Consider the following 14,486-nt stretch of genomic DNA (forward strand, 5'->3'; position numbering starts at 1 on the left):
AAGGTGTACCACAATAACCCTCCTAATCGTCATGAACTTCAGTGAGATTGCAGCCGGCCGGAGTTCTAGGCGCTACAGTCTGGATCCGAGCGCCCGCTACGGTCGCAGGTTCGAATCGTGCCTCGGGCATGGATGTGTGTGATGTCTTTAGGTTAGTTAGCTTTAAGTTGTTCTAAGTTCTAGGGGACTAATGACCTGAGAAGTTAAGTCCCATAGTGCTCAGAGCCATTTGAACCATTTTTTGAGATTGCAACGATTCCAGCTGTCCGTCTTCGATCCACGTTCAAAAACTTGCTGCCACGGGGCCCAAAAGTGCCAAGAGATGAATAGTGGCCACTTTCAACATGTACTATAATCAGGTTAGTACTGCATTCTCTTTCCTGTGGTCTTTCTTTGTACCCTGGATCTCTGTTCTCTGGGCCACTTCTGTTCCCCCCCCCCCCCCCCCCCCCCCGCCCCACCCACCGTATCAGACGAAAAAGATATATATATATATATAGCACTCCGTCTTCAGGCCACGAGTGGGCTACCGGGACCATCCGACCGCCGTGTCATCCTCCAGGGAGGATGCGGATAGTAGGGGCGTGTAGTCAGCACACCGCTCTCCCGGTCGTTACGATGGTTTTCTTTGACCAGAGCCCCTACTATTCGGTCGAGTAGCTCCTCAGTTGGCATCACGAGGCTGAGTGTACCCCGAAAAACGGCAACAGCGCATGGCGGCCTGGATGGTCACCCACCCAAGTGCCGACCACATCCGACAGCGCTTAACTTCGGTGATCTCTCGGGAACCGGCGCAACCACTGTGGCACGGACGTTGGACTATATATAATTGATGATTTGCCCTTAAAGAGCGCAGTTAGACTAAACTACATGGCCAATTCCTTTTGCTGCCTTCCTTGCTGCCCAAACTTCTCTCATTCGCTCGCGTGTTTCTGTTTCCGGTCCTCTGTCCATGCTACATGTCGGCTTCGTGTCTTCGGCTCCATCTTGGTTGCCTTTTTGGCTGCCCATATTCTTTCATCTTCTGGCTGTTCTTCAGACCTTTTTGCGCGTGTTCGTTTGTCACAGTGTATCTCATGTAGTTTATTTTTGTTAGCGATGTTTCTGAATTTTATTCTGTCGTTTATCATGTCCGGTGTGATGCTGAGTTGTTTCAGGTCGTTTTTTAACTCTGCCACCCATTTGTTGTTCCTAGTGGTTAGTGGCGCAGTGGTTAGCACACTGGACTCGCATTCGGGAGGACGACGGTTCAATCCCGTCTCCGGCCATCCTGATTTAGGTTTTCCGTGATTTCCCTAAATCGCTTCAGGCAAATGCCGGGATGGTTCCTTTGAAAGGGCACGGCCGATTTCCTTCTCCGTCCTTCCCTCACCCGAGCTTGCGCTCCGTCTCTAATGACCTCGTTGTCGACGGGACGTTAAACACTAATATCCTCCTCCTCCTCCTAGTGGTTAGCCAGTCAAAGATCTGTTTGGTCAGTCTGTGTGATGGCAATATGTATAAGTGTCCATAACAATTGTAGTCTGCGTTTTCTAATCTTTTCTGTGAATGTCTCCGTATGTTTGTATAGTTTCTCTGTAGGTTTCTTGATCCATATTCGCTTGTTGTTAGTTGCGCCAAATATTTTCCTAAGTATTTTCCGTTCTACTTTTTCTGTCTGATACGTGTATGCCCTAGAATTAGTGTGTTCTTTGCTGCCTGCAGTGCTTCGTGGAGCACCACCGTGTCGTAGTGGCGTAATTTGGCTTTCTGAGAGATTTCTTGTTGTAATGGTATATATATCGCCTGATGTCATTATGGAAATTTAAATTAAAATGGTCCAATGATTTGCCAGTAATGCACATCGCTATCTATCGCGACTTCAGGGCGACTGATCAGCGAACGTATATCACCATTTAAAAGAAATTTCTCAAGCTGGAATTTCTCAAGGAAGTAGCCTAATCGACTTGGACGAAAAAATTAACAAACTATTCTCCATGAGAAAGGACACATATTAAAAACGAGGTGACCTCTCCTCGAATTTTGGTAATTTAACAAATAAAAATCATCTTATTACTGGAGATGATTTCGAAACAATCAAGCTGCGCATTATTCTGCCAGCAAAATGACATATTATCGGAAGGATGCGACACGGTCACTCTGAGGAACACATCAGAACCCAAACACTTGCTCCTGTTGGGACAAGAAAGTCACTAGAAAATAAATCCGCTAGTCGTTGCAAAGCCTAATAATTTCTCCGGATCATTAGTGGTTGCCGTCAAGTTTGGCTTGCAACGATTCATTTCGCTCAATAAAATCGTGTAGTACAGAATGAAGCAATTGTAACGTGGATATATAAATGAAACCAAATCGCCATTTCAGAAACTAAGCTGAGAAACCGAAAAAGCGTCCGCACACAAAATTCAGCCACGTAATTCCCTTGACAGCTGAATTTAATAACTGCACGAATTGCCTAAGTTATTAAATGAAACATTTAACCTGAATATCAGCCGGAAAGTATTAACCTAACTGAGCTCAAAAGCAGCACGTGTTACTCACCACAGCCTACGACTAACCAAAATTTTCTAAAACTTCCGGGCGCTCTGACATGGCGCCTCATCCCTGAGTTGGTAGTGGTGGGATAGGGGGAGGCGGGGAAGCCGGCCAATCAGGAAGAGACGGTATCGCGGATCTGGGTGCCCCGTGCTATCGGCAGGATGCTAAAAATTCCACCGGCCGTTGCTCAGTTCTCGCAGCAATTCACCGCACAAGATTTGAACAAAAGGCTCCGTGGAATTTTCCGCTCCTCACTCGTTTGTCTGCCTGATCAATCGGAAGATGTACGTTTTGATAAATAGCAGGTCAGCAGTTGTCCCTAGACTGGGCATGCCACAAGCCAGCTCTGAAAATTAAGAATCTAACAAATGTGTCCACTCCTCTACAACTAAAACCAAGAAAGCTGTACTGACCTCACGATCGCACATGCACCCCTAATCGACCACACATACATAACAGAGCTAATCGCGATTGTGGGTAACATTGGATGTTATTATTAGACCGCGGATTTCAGGTAAAAACCTATTTTGTTCCTGAGTTCCTATTTGCATAAAAAAATTGTACTTATGCGTTTCATGGCTATTTACACTTAATAGCGTTAATTCTATAGGACCTAAAAAAGCCCATTTCGACGTTAGCGCCTATTTTTGCCTATTTCGGCTTTAATATCCTAAAAAGTGCCTATTTCATCATATAAGACAGTGGCTCCAAGTTTTTCCACACTATACGACAGATGGAAAAAAATATTTTCTGCCCAGCGTGCAGTAAGGTGGCTAGTTGATATGCGCTCATGCTTCGTGTTTGCCTAACAATTCGGTCTTTTTTTTATTTTTTTTATATCGCTATCGCTGTTAATACCAAATACTCTTTATAGGTGTTTTATTATTCATGTGTAAAAAATAGATCACGGATCTTTAGGTTAAAACCTATTTTTTTCCTAAGCTCCAATTTGTGTATAAGTTGCTACTTATGCGTTTCATGAGTAACTAAACTGAATACCGTTAGTTCTATAGGACCTAAAATTGCATATTTCGACGTTGACGCCTAATTTTGCCTATTTAGGAATCAAAATCCTAAAAAGGACCTATTTCGTTAATCTGACATAGAGTTCTTGTGATTTCAAAGATTAGAAAAAGGAAGTAAACTTAAGGCTTTACGTCTCGTCGAAGGCGAAGGTCGTTAGAGACTGTTTACAATTCCTTTGCTTGCCTTGCTACCAACAACACTCGGCACGGTTGAATGGTCACCCATCCAAGTACGCGCCGAGCGCGACAGTGCTTAACTACGGTGAGCGAATGGGAACCGGTCAAAGATTTGAGTTACACATTAGAATCGAACGTGGGGGTACTAAATGTTATATTTGAAAATTTTTCGTTCGTATGATTCTGGCCAGCTGTGTATTTTCGCAAAGAAACTGTTTCATAGGCCTTACGCTGAGCACGGATTAAAAAGTCACACTGTTAATCGTAGACGCCCTCTATAGCTAAATTACTGCCCATCGCGCATTTTCTCGCTGCTGTCCACAGGCAGTCCTATCAAACTACTCTGTTTCCTGAAAGGTATTACACGTGAATTTTCCGGTTCGAAAAATAATTTGCCGGTAGTGAAATGTTTTCATCTGAAGCACCGGTAGATTCCATTCGCTTGTTCAGAAGGGGCGGCCATCTGTCAGGTGCCATATGTCCAGCAACGAGTACCGTACTTCCCCTACCGCTCCCATGCACCGCAGTAGAAGGAAAAAAAATGGTTATCGTTCACTTTTTCCCAGCGAAAACAAATCAGTACAATGTGTAGCGACCGACGTGTTAAGTGTTACTGACGTTCTAAGCGCAAAATAAATTCTAGTTTCTGTGTGAGAATACAACGCCATGCCGAAAACAGGTAGTTCAAAGTCTACTCATATAAGGCAATGGCTGCAAGATTTTCCGCATTATACAACAGATGGGAAAATTATTTTCTGCCAAGCATGCAACAAGGACGTTAGTTGATGTTTTTCCTAGACTTCTCATTGTCCTGTCACTTAGGATTCTTTTTTATCGCTATCCTTTAGAAATACGAAAACTCTTAATATGCGATTCTAAACTGTATTTCCCTTTCTCTCGTATTAGGTTTCGAGTGTTAAGAAATCTCACTTAACTCAGCATGCAGATGGAATCGCACATAAAGCTAATGTTGAACGAAAGTCAAAATTGGAGCAAACTATTTTTACCAATAAATCTGGTGAATCCTTCGAAAAAAACAAGTTCTACAGTGATTTGCGTCATGCACTTATGGCAGCAAACATTCCCTTTCAGAAACTATAAAATCCTATTTTCAGAGGTTTTCTTGAGAAGTACTGCCATCAGTCTGTTCCTGCAGAGTCAACTTTACGTAAGAATTATGTGGATTCAGCTTACAAAGCTGCATTGCACAGAATCCGAGATGATGTTGGAGAATCTTGTATATGGATTTCTGTGGATTTCTGACAGTCTTGGCCGTTACATTGCAAACCTGATTACTGGAAATCTAGATCCAGATGCTCCATCCAGGGCTCATTTGATTTACTCAAAACAGCTTGCAAAAACTAACCAACATGCAATAGCACAGTTTGTGGCTGGCTCTGAGCACTATGGGACTCAACTGCTGAGGTCATCATTAGTCCGCTAGTGCTTAGAACTAGTTAAACCTAACTAACCTATGGACATCACAAACATCCATGCCCGAGGCAGGATTCGAACCTGCGACCGTAGCGGTCTTGCGGTTCCAGACTGCAGCGCCTTTAACCGCACGGCCACTTCGGCCGGCACACAGTTTGTGAACAATGGGCTTAAGGTGCTATACCCAAACGGAGTGGATGAGAATAAGGTGCTTCTGGCCGTCACTGATGCTGCACGTAACTTGTGTAGTGCATGGGATCAAACGCATAGCAGAGCAAGTAAGGCTACAATTTCCTAAAGTAAATAAAGTAATATCTATGGTGCAGAAAATTTTTGTTAAGGCACCATCAAGGATACAGGCATTCAAAGAACAGCTTCCAGATGTCCCACTGCCGCCACAGCCTGTTGTCACCCGCTGGGGCACGTGGCTGATAGCAGCAGAATACTATAGAACGCATCATTCAGCTGTCCAGAAGGTGGCTGAAAATAAACCGGAGGATGCTGCATCCGTAACTGCAGCAATTGAGTTACTCAAAGATTCTTCTTTAAAACGGGACTTATCTTACATTAGGGCCCACTACACATTTATGGCAAGAATAATTTCACAATTCGAAGGCTCAGGGAGACCTATCTACGACAATATTTCTTTGCTTGAAGAAGTCAAAATGAAAATTAATGAAGCGCCACGTGAAGTAGGGAAAAAAGTACGGGCAAAAATGTAAAGATTTTGCAGAAGAACACTGGTCTGAAGGAGTTGTGTACAGCTGCCGACATACTTAGTGGAAAATCCAGCACTCCTGACTGCAGCATTCCTGTCCAACATGTGCCGAAAATGAAGTACGCCTCTGTCACATCTGTTGATGTAGAACGTTCTTTTTCAGCGTATAAATTGATTCTGACTGACAAGCGCCACAGTTTTTCACTAGAAAACCTAGAAAATATTTTGGTTATTTATTGTGAAGCCAACTGTGGTCAAAATATGTGAAACTGAGAATGTATTAACTAAACCATTGCCACATCTTTTTTACGGAGATCTTTATCTTGCAGGAACTCAAAAATATTTGGAGTTATGTTCAACACTGATGTTGCAGATTGCTGTTCTCTGTAACTGTGTAAATATTCATTCTCCTTGTTTTAATGACTAATAACACCGTGTATTTTAATTTGTATTTTTTTCTCTGCATCATTTTTATTAGAGCCTATTTTAGGTTTTATATAGCCTAAATGAACTACTGAAGAAGCTTATTTTAGGTGCCTAAAACACACTTTTTACGACCTAAAAATCCATGGCCTAGTTATTATGGAATAAAATAATATAAAATCAGTAAAGTTGATTCCCAAGCAGGACCATAAGACACGCGAAAGACAGGAAAGTGATCTGCTGAATGTGGCATACGTTAATCACTGCAACTAATAATACGAATGAAAGATGGCCGATTCAGAGGCCTCTCAGTATCAGCATCAACACTACTTTTTCCTACATAGTGAGCCGTGAGTATACCACGTTCGGCTGAAATTATAATTTACATTTTACTCCTAACTCCCCGCCCTCTAAATGTAGGGCTTAAATTCCGTGGGAATGGTCCCCAAATGTCCTAGCAACCACCAAAACTATCCATACTGAAATTAATATGTTTCGTTATGTATTACTTTCAAATGCCTCCCCTTTAAACCACCACTACTTTCCCAAGGAGTATCTTCATCCGCAGCACATTTCTCTTTACAGTAAATCAGATGCGTGCCAAGTTTGACTGAATTAGCTCCAGGTGTTCAAGATTTCTGTTGAGATACACGTACCTACACAACTTTCACTTCATGTGTTTAACGTTATCAATTTGATCCTGAAGTATTAACTTCACTAGAGATGTTTCTTTTTTCTTTTTTTTTTCACAGCTTACATTGTGTTATTCCTAGTCTATTACTTATTTGTATGGCATCAAATCGAAGCTTTCAGCGTGTCTTAGATCACTAACACAGATCACATGCTAGCGCAGGAGAATGTCTCCAATAGCAGAATACTGCTCGCACAAGTTTGTGCCCGTAGCGCGCTGGACGTTTCGGGCCGCCGTTCACCTCGATAACTACCTCGGGTAGTAAAAATGTGGTTCACCCGAAGAGCCGACACGCTTGCACTGATCGATGGACCAGTGTCCACTGCAATCGTAACTGACGATGTCCTGGGTCAACATATGATCACATAGGGGTGGTCAGTTGCGGAGCTCCACGTGGAACAATGTAAGGTGAACGGTGTACTCCACAACACTCGTGCGTGCACCAGCATTGTGCTCTTTCGGCAGTGATGCCACAGACCACCATCTATCCTATTTTACAGAGCAGACAAGTCTCCAAACCACACGTTCTGTGAAGGGTCGTGGACGCTCAACCATTTGGCGCCTAGCAGAAGTTTCGCTATCCTACCTCTTTCCACAGATGCTCGCGACAGTAGACAGCTTCGCTGTTTTCCAGATACTCGTCCACAGGCTGTGCGTAACAATAATATGCCGTCTGTCGGAACCGCTTATCTCAATGGATTTTCCCGTCTGCAGCCCGTATCTTGGGTAGGATGCTCTCCCGTTCGTGTCTGCTCCGTTTACACACTTGTGGTACGCGCCCGGAACGCCACCTGGCGGCATCCGAGTTGTAGACACTTGTGAGAAGCGACACTTGTGAGAAATCCGGGACACTGTGAGGGACCGGCACAGGGTGTGTCGCAAATGCCACTACCGGCTCGGCCTACCTGCTGCCTTAGTGTGACTGAGCTCTCGGCTTGTGCCGGGCCGGGCAGCTGCCGAGTGACATCCACACTTCTCCAGTGCAGTCAGGTACATTACTTCAGAATCTTTTTGGGCAAGCAAGAGTGGCCTTATTCAAATTAGAAATTGGATCTGGTTTTGCCCACACGATGTCAACCATTAGTTGCAGCACAGTTATGCTTAAGAGCTTTTTCATTGGAATTTTTGTTCTGATTAATCTTACACAGGGCATAGCTTTCGCTCAACCTCATACTTAGCGATGTATTTTACAGAAACTATAAAAACCGAAAATGTTTTCCATCTTTCAACCCCTCACCCAATATTTGATATCATAGGAGTGGCAAACTCCTACCATATATTAAGAGGAGCCAACTGAAGAATTTGGTTCTCGGTAGAAACTTTTTTCTTTAATTATTTCGAAATAAACCTCAATTTTCCCGCACCACGAAGGGAAGTGTACTGAGGTCTAATGTGAGTCCTGCTAGGAATTAGCGTTAAGGAATGCAATTTATGTATTGAAATAAGCTGTATTCATCGTCCACTCAAACAGACATTGTTTCTAAAATTCTCTACACAAAAATGCTGATTCCGATTGTTAGAAAAGCTATGACTTTTCAGGCTTCATTTTCAAGAGACATTTAGCTGACTTTGCGTCGTTTCCAGGGAACACCACGAGGAGGTAGTCTCTCTTCGACTCCCATCATATTTATTTACAATATTTACAGGATGATTATTTATTTACAATTTTTACAACAGAGCGATCGAATGTTGCTGTAGCTTCAGCTATTTCCTTTTCATTGTAATTTCTGTGCGTAGGCCACATAAGTAAGAAATGATTTTATATTGCCGTCAACTTGGAGTCTTGTAAGGACGTTAGAAACTATCTCATCTGTCTTAATTGCGGACTTCTTTCTTCTTTTCCCACGTAGATTTAAAACTAGTCGTTCAAATTGGTACTCATGATATTCTCGTCCTCTCTGAGAATTTTTACTAAAGAGTAAAAATTTGGATCAACCTTCGAAATTAATGTATTTATCCTCCCATCCATCTGAAGCATAGTTGGTGCGGTGACGCCTTCCTGCGCAGTTCCATATATCCCTTGACATGTCTTCATTATCCAGCCATTGTTCAACAAAATAGTCGTAAAAATCCTGCAGTTTTTCATTATCTGGCGTGCTCTCCTGAATGCATAGCCACCCATCGTCTAACATGTCCAGGGGAATGTGAGCCAAAGCGGAACACAATCTTATGTGAAAACGAATTTCTTCGTTTTCCATGTAGGCAGCAACAAGGCCGCAATTCTGCACTTGCCTCCACAAGCACAGATTGAAATGGTAGCTGCAGCCATTAATCTTAGTATCAGGAAAGATGTGTTACTGATTGGATTATTGTAGCTTGAAAATCCATCCATGATAGCTGTAGGATTCCATCCAGGTACGTTGCTCTTAACAGCTGTGAAAAAGCGATCGTACGTTTCTCGCTTTTTATTGGGTAGCAAGGTGTACACGGTTGGAACTGTGTTTTTTTCCTCCCCAGAACTAGAAACATCGTCATGAACAATAAATAACTGTCCAAACTGCTGGCTGGAGCTTTCGAACGTCCCATCGACAAAGAACGAATTGCAGTCTGTTGAACAGGATCTTCCCCTTTCGCTAGCGAACACCAATATCCTATCATTTGGTCCTCTGTCGTCATCTGCAAGTAAAAATTTGCTCCCATCATTCATTAGCAAATAATGTTCTTGCAGAAATATTCCTGAAGCATCAGTCGGATCTTGTGTAGATCCCGTGCTTTTTGGCCTGATGCGTTGCAGCGATCGTTTTGTACTCCTGTGTACGCGATGTCGTATCCTTGATTGAACAGCGGCTCTACTTCTTCGGCGTAAAGAGAGGAAACTGAAGTGACCGTTTCTTTTGCTCGCCTTTTGGCGTTTGCCACGTGTTTTCGCACTTCATTAGCCGCGACGCCCGGAATACATATATGGCTGCGCTCACCTAAGACTAAGTTGTTTCTGGTGGATAGTCTTGCTTTACACTTCTTGTTTACGTTTACGCACCGCCAATAACTTATACCTTCATTGTTGGTATATTCCACTATATACTGGCAACCGTTATAAATCACTAGAGGCTTCCCTTCCGTTGTCGTGGTGTATTCCATCTCTACAACAGCAATACTGAACTGCAGTGCGCTACATGTTTGGTGTCCACAGCAGAACTGAACTTCGGTGCGCTACCTGCTTGGTGTCCCTGTAGATCAGATCGCCCGCTACCTGTTCGGCCGGCTCTCCTGACAAATGTCGCTCCTCATGACTGTCGTCCGCAGCTCGTGGTCGTGCGGTAGCGTTCTCGCTTCCCACGCCCGGGTTCCCGGGTTCGATTCCCGGCGGGGTCAGGGATTTTCTCTGCCTCGTGATGACTGGGTGTTGTGTTCTGTCCTTAGGTTAGTTAGGTTTAAGTAGTTCTAAGTGCTACGGGACTGATGGCCATAGATGTTAAGTCCCATAGTGCTCAGAGCCATTTGAACCACAACTGTCACTTCTCACAAGTGTCCCAACCCCCGGCATCCAGCGTCGCGGTTGGCAGTGGTCATAATGTTTCGGCTTTTCAGTGTATTTATTCCTCTCGTCAAGTCGGAGAGACTGTGAGAAGCGACAATTTGAGGAGAGACTGTGAGAAGCGACGATTTCAAGCGTGAGAGTTTAGCAGACTGACCAGAAACGAAACAGTACTGTGTCAGACGTATTTGGTTGCCAGAGACGCTGCTGCCGTCTCACAGGTGAGGGCGGGCTGGCTGGAGCTGTGCGCGCCGGCTGCGGCGCCTCGGCTGAGCAGAGCAGCGCCGCTCCCTCGCCACGCTGGCTGGCTAACCTCAGCCGCACAAGGCGACAGTTGTGCGCCGCGCCTGCTGAGTCTCCGCAGAGACGCGCCGGGGGATCGCAGACGTAGTGGCACAGCTCAGCAGTTGACACACTTCCGGCGCCTTCCCGCTGTGCGGAACTCGTCTAGCGGGGCTAGAGACTCTGTATACAGAGAGAGTGGCCGTAGGTGAAGCTGCCCGTGATTGGTTGATTAGCTTTGGGGCCATTTTTCTGCCAAACGTCTCAAGCGCTTCCTATGTTCGCCGTGCTTTTGAGCTGAAGTTCAGAGGACTTTTGGAAACGATTAAAAGGTATTTGAATTATTGAGAGACTTGTTATGCGTTGAGCAAGCATGTTCGATTTAGTTTTACATGATTTTTAGTACGTAATTAGCGTTTCCTATCGTAAATACGAGTTGACATAGTGAAGCGTTTTGTGATGAAGTCGGTAGGCCTACATGTTTGCTCAGAGAACACTGGTTTTAAGGTGTCAGATTTTTAAATATTTTTAGTCACGCAAAACAGGTAGGCCTATTAAAATTTACTGCAAACTGCAAATGATTGTAGCGTAAAAAAGTGTAGCAATGTATGTTAGCCAAGCTGTAACCAGTAAACTTTTGAAATAAATTCAAGGTTAACTCAAGACTAAAACAAAATAATATAGACAATTGAAATAATTCTACAGCTCAGGAAGTAGTTTCAAATAACTGTTCGTACATTCTGTACTAAGGTGCTCTCCAAATAAGTCCAACAAGCGCCCTTGACAATGGCTCACTAATCCCAATCTTGATTACAATTTACTGCATTTTTAAGCTCTTATTTCTTTAACAGTTCGTGCATACTGGTAGCATCACAAGCTTTTCTGAAGCCAATATCTGACAGTCCTTGCTGGAAACGGAAAGTTCCCGTAATTCTTGTGTCATGCTCATTCGACTTTGTAGCGTCACACTTTATGTCGTTCCGAATCAGAACAGTAGGCATTATTTTGGTTTCAGTATTATTGCCTGACTGTTAACGCAGGCAAGTTGTAGGCACGTTTTCCGCAGTTTTCGTGGTTGCCGAAACATTATTCGTAGTAAATAATTGTAGGTACTCTTGAAGACGGTATTTAATAGGCCTACTTACTGTGGGGTAGAAGGGATACGGTAGTTTTCGTGTTATATTTGGTTGTTATTACAGTAGCCTACATTTAACATTACCTGATTTTTGCAATCTTTTTCGTTTATCTACGAGAGGTATATATGAAAGAAAGTCGTAAGAAGTTGTTTACTTCTTCTTCGGTTATCAACCCACAGGTTGGTTGGCAGCAGCACGCCATTCCGTTCTTTTGTCAACTTTCTTCTTCATATCTGCATAGGTCTGGCACCCGATGTCATTTATTACTTGTTGAATGTAGCTTAATCTAGGTCGTCCTCGGCGAGTTCTTCCTTCAATGATTCCTTCTAATATTCTCTTAATGAAGTTGTTATGCCGTAAAATGTGACCTATGAAGGTTATTCTTCTTTTCTGTATATTTCGCCAAAGAGATCTGTTTTCTTTCACTCTTCTGAGGACATCTTCGTTTGTAGCCTTGTCTCGCCAGCTGATTTTTTCCATTCTCCGGTAGCACCACATTTCGAATGCCTCTAATCTTCTCTTTTCTTCTTTTCCACTAGTCCAAGTTTCACATCCGTAAAGGGCTGTACTCCACACATAGGTTTTCATGACTCTCTTTCTTACGTCTAAACTAACATTTCTACTCGTCAGTAAGTTTCTTTTTCCATTGAATGCTATTTTGGCAAGTTGTATTCTGTTTTTAATGTCACTTTTGCTCCTTCCATCTGCTGTTATTTTGCTACCTAAGTAGTTAAATTCTGTAACCTGCCCTAGTTTCTCTCCCTTTATTGTTATTCGTATGGGTTCATTGTAGTTCAGGGCGCCACTCACCATCACTTTAGTCTTTTTCTTATTTATTTTCATTCCATACTGTTCTTTTAAGGTGTTTTCCATTTCATTGAGTGCGGCTTCTAAATCTTCTTTCCTTTCTGTAATTATGGCGATATCATCTGCATATCGCAACATATCTATTTTCATTCCGTTAAGTTTTATTCCTACTTCAATATTCTCTCTTATTTTGTCTATTGCTTCTTGGATATATGCGTTGAAAATTACTGGAGATAGTGGGCATCCCTGTCTCACTCCTTTCCTTATTCTTGCTGTTTCTTCTTTGTTTTCCTTCTTAACTAAGGCTGTTTCATTTTGGTATATTTTAAAGATTATCCTTCTATCATTATATTTCAGACCAGCCTTCTTCAGAATTCTAAACATTTCTGGCCATACAACATTGTCAAATGCCTTTTCGAGGTCTACGAAGGCTATAAATACTTGTTTGTTTTTGGAAATTTGTTTCTCAATTATTAGTCTTAAAGATAAGATTGCTTCCCTCGTCCCTACACCGCTTCTAAAACCGAATTGGTCTTCACTTAGAGTGCTATTCAATTGGTTTTCAACTCTTTTGTTTACTTATGACATGCAAAAAGTTTGGAAGACGTGACAAGAAGTACTAATAGATGTCACACTTTTTGCATGTCACAAGTAAACAACTGCTTACGACTTTCTCTCATCTGACGTAATACAGGTAGGTTAAATCCTTAGCGTTATGCACTACCGATACAAAAAAAATGCTATACACTATATTTTTTTATTTACGTTGCTTTCATTGCAATATGTCTAGTAAACGAACTTTAAAGGAGATAAATGCAAGTAACGAGTAATTTTTAAAGCCACTGTATCAAATTTTCCTGTGCTGCACGTAGTAGGCTGCTATGAGTATATTATAGCTGTAAAGAATGGCATTTAACGAATGATTTCGCCATATTGTCTTGTGCTTTTGATTCGGTGAGTGTGTACTCCACTACTCCACTACTGGCCATTCAAAAGTCCCGCCCGTAGTTTTGCAGAAAAATGGCCGCCATATCGTCCGGTTGGCCACCCTCTCCCTACACAGGCTATCTAAGCGGGGAGAGCCGGCAGCGGCCTCTACCTGCACCCACGTACACTTCCCTGCAGTTCACACTTCAGCGTTTACCAAATGGTCATAGGCTCACCAACAAATTATTTCTCCGCCGTTCCACTCTCAAATAGCACGTGGGAGAAAGCAACGCCCAAATCTTTCCTTCTGAGCTCTGATCTCTCTTATTTTGTTGCTATATGGGAGTTAACAAAATATTTTACCTTTAGGAGTTTTGGATGAATGAAAATTCATGAAAATATCTTGCGACAAACAAAAATGCCTTTGTTTTAATCACTGATAGTCCAACTCAATTTCCACATCTGTCGTCCTCTCCCCTATTTGGCGTTGATACAAAACAAGTATCCATTCTTTGAACTTTTTCCTCGTCTTCCGTCAATCCCATCCGGTAAGCGTACCATACTGCTCAGCGGTACTTCAGAAGACACAAAAGCGTAGTGTACGCAGTCTCCTCTGTAGATTTATTGCATCTGCGTAGTATTTTACCAATAAAACGTAGTCTTAGGTTCACCCTTGCCACAGAATTTTCTAATTGATTCCTCCGATGAGGATGCGGATAGGAGGGGCATGGGTTCAGCACACCGCTCTCCCGGTCGTGATGTTGGTATTCTTGACCGATGCCGCTACTATTCGCTCGAGTAGCTCCTCAATTGGCACCACGAGGCTGACTGCACCACGAAAAATGGCAACAGCACA

Source organism: Schistocerca americana, chromosome 3, assembly GCF_021461395.2.
Source record: "Schistocerca americana isolate TAMUIC-IGC-003095 chromosome 3, iqSchAmer2.1, whole genome shotgun sequence".
Lineage (NCBI taxonomy): Eukaryota > Metazoa > Arthropoda > Insecta > Orthoptera > Acrididae > Schistocerca > Schistocerca americana.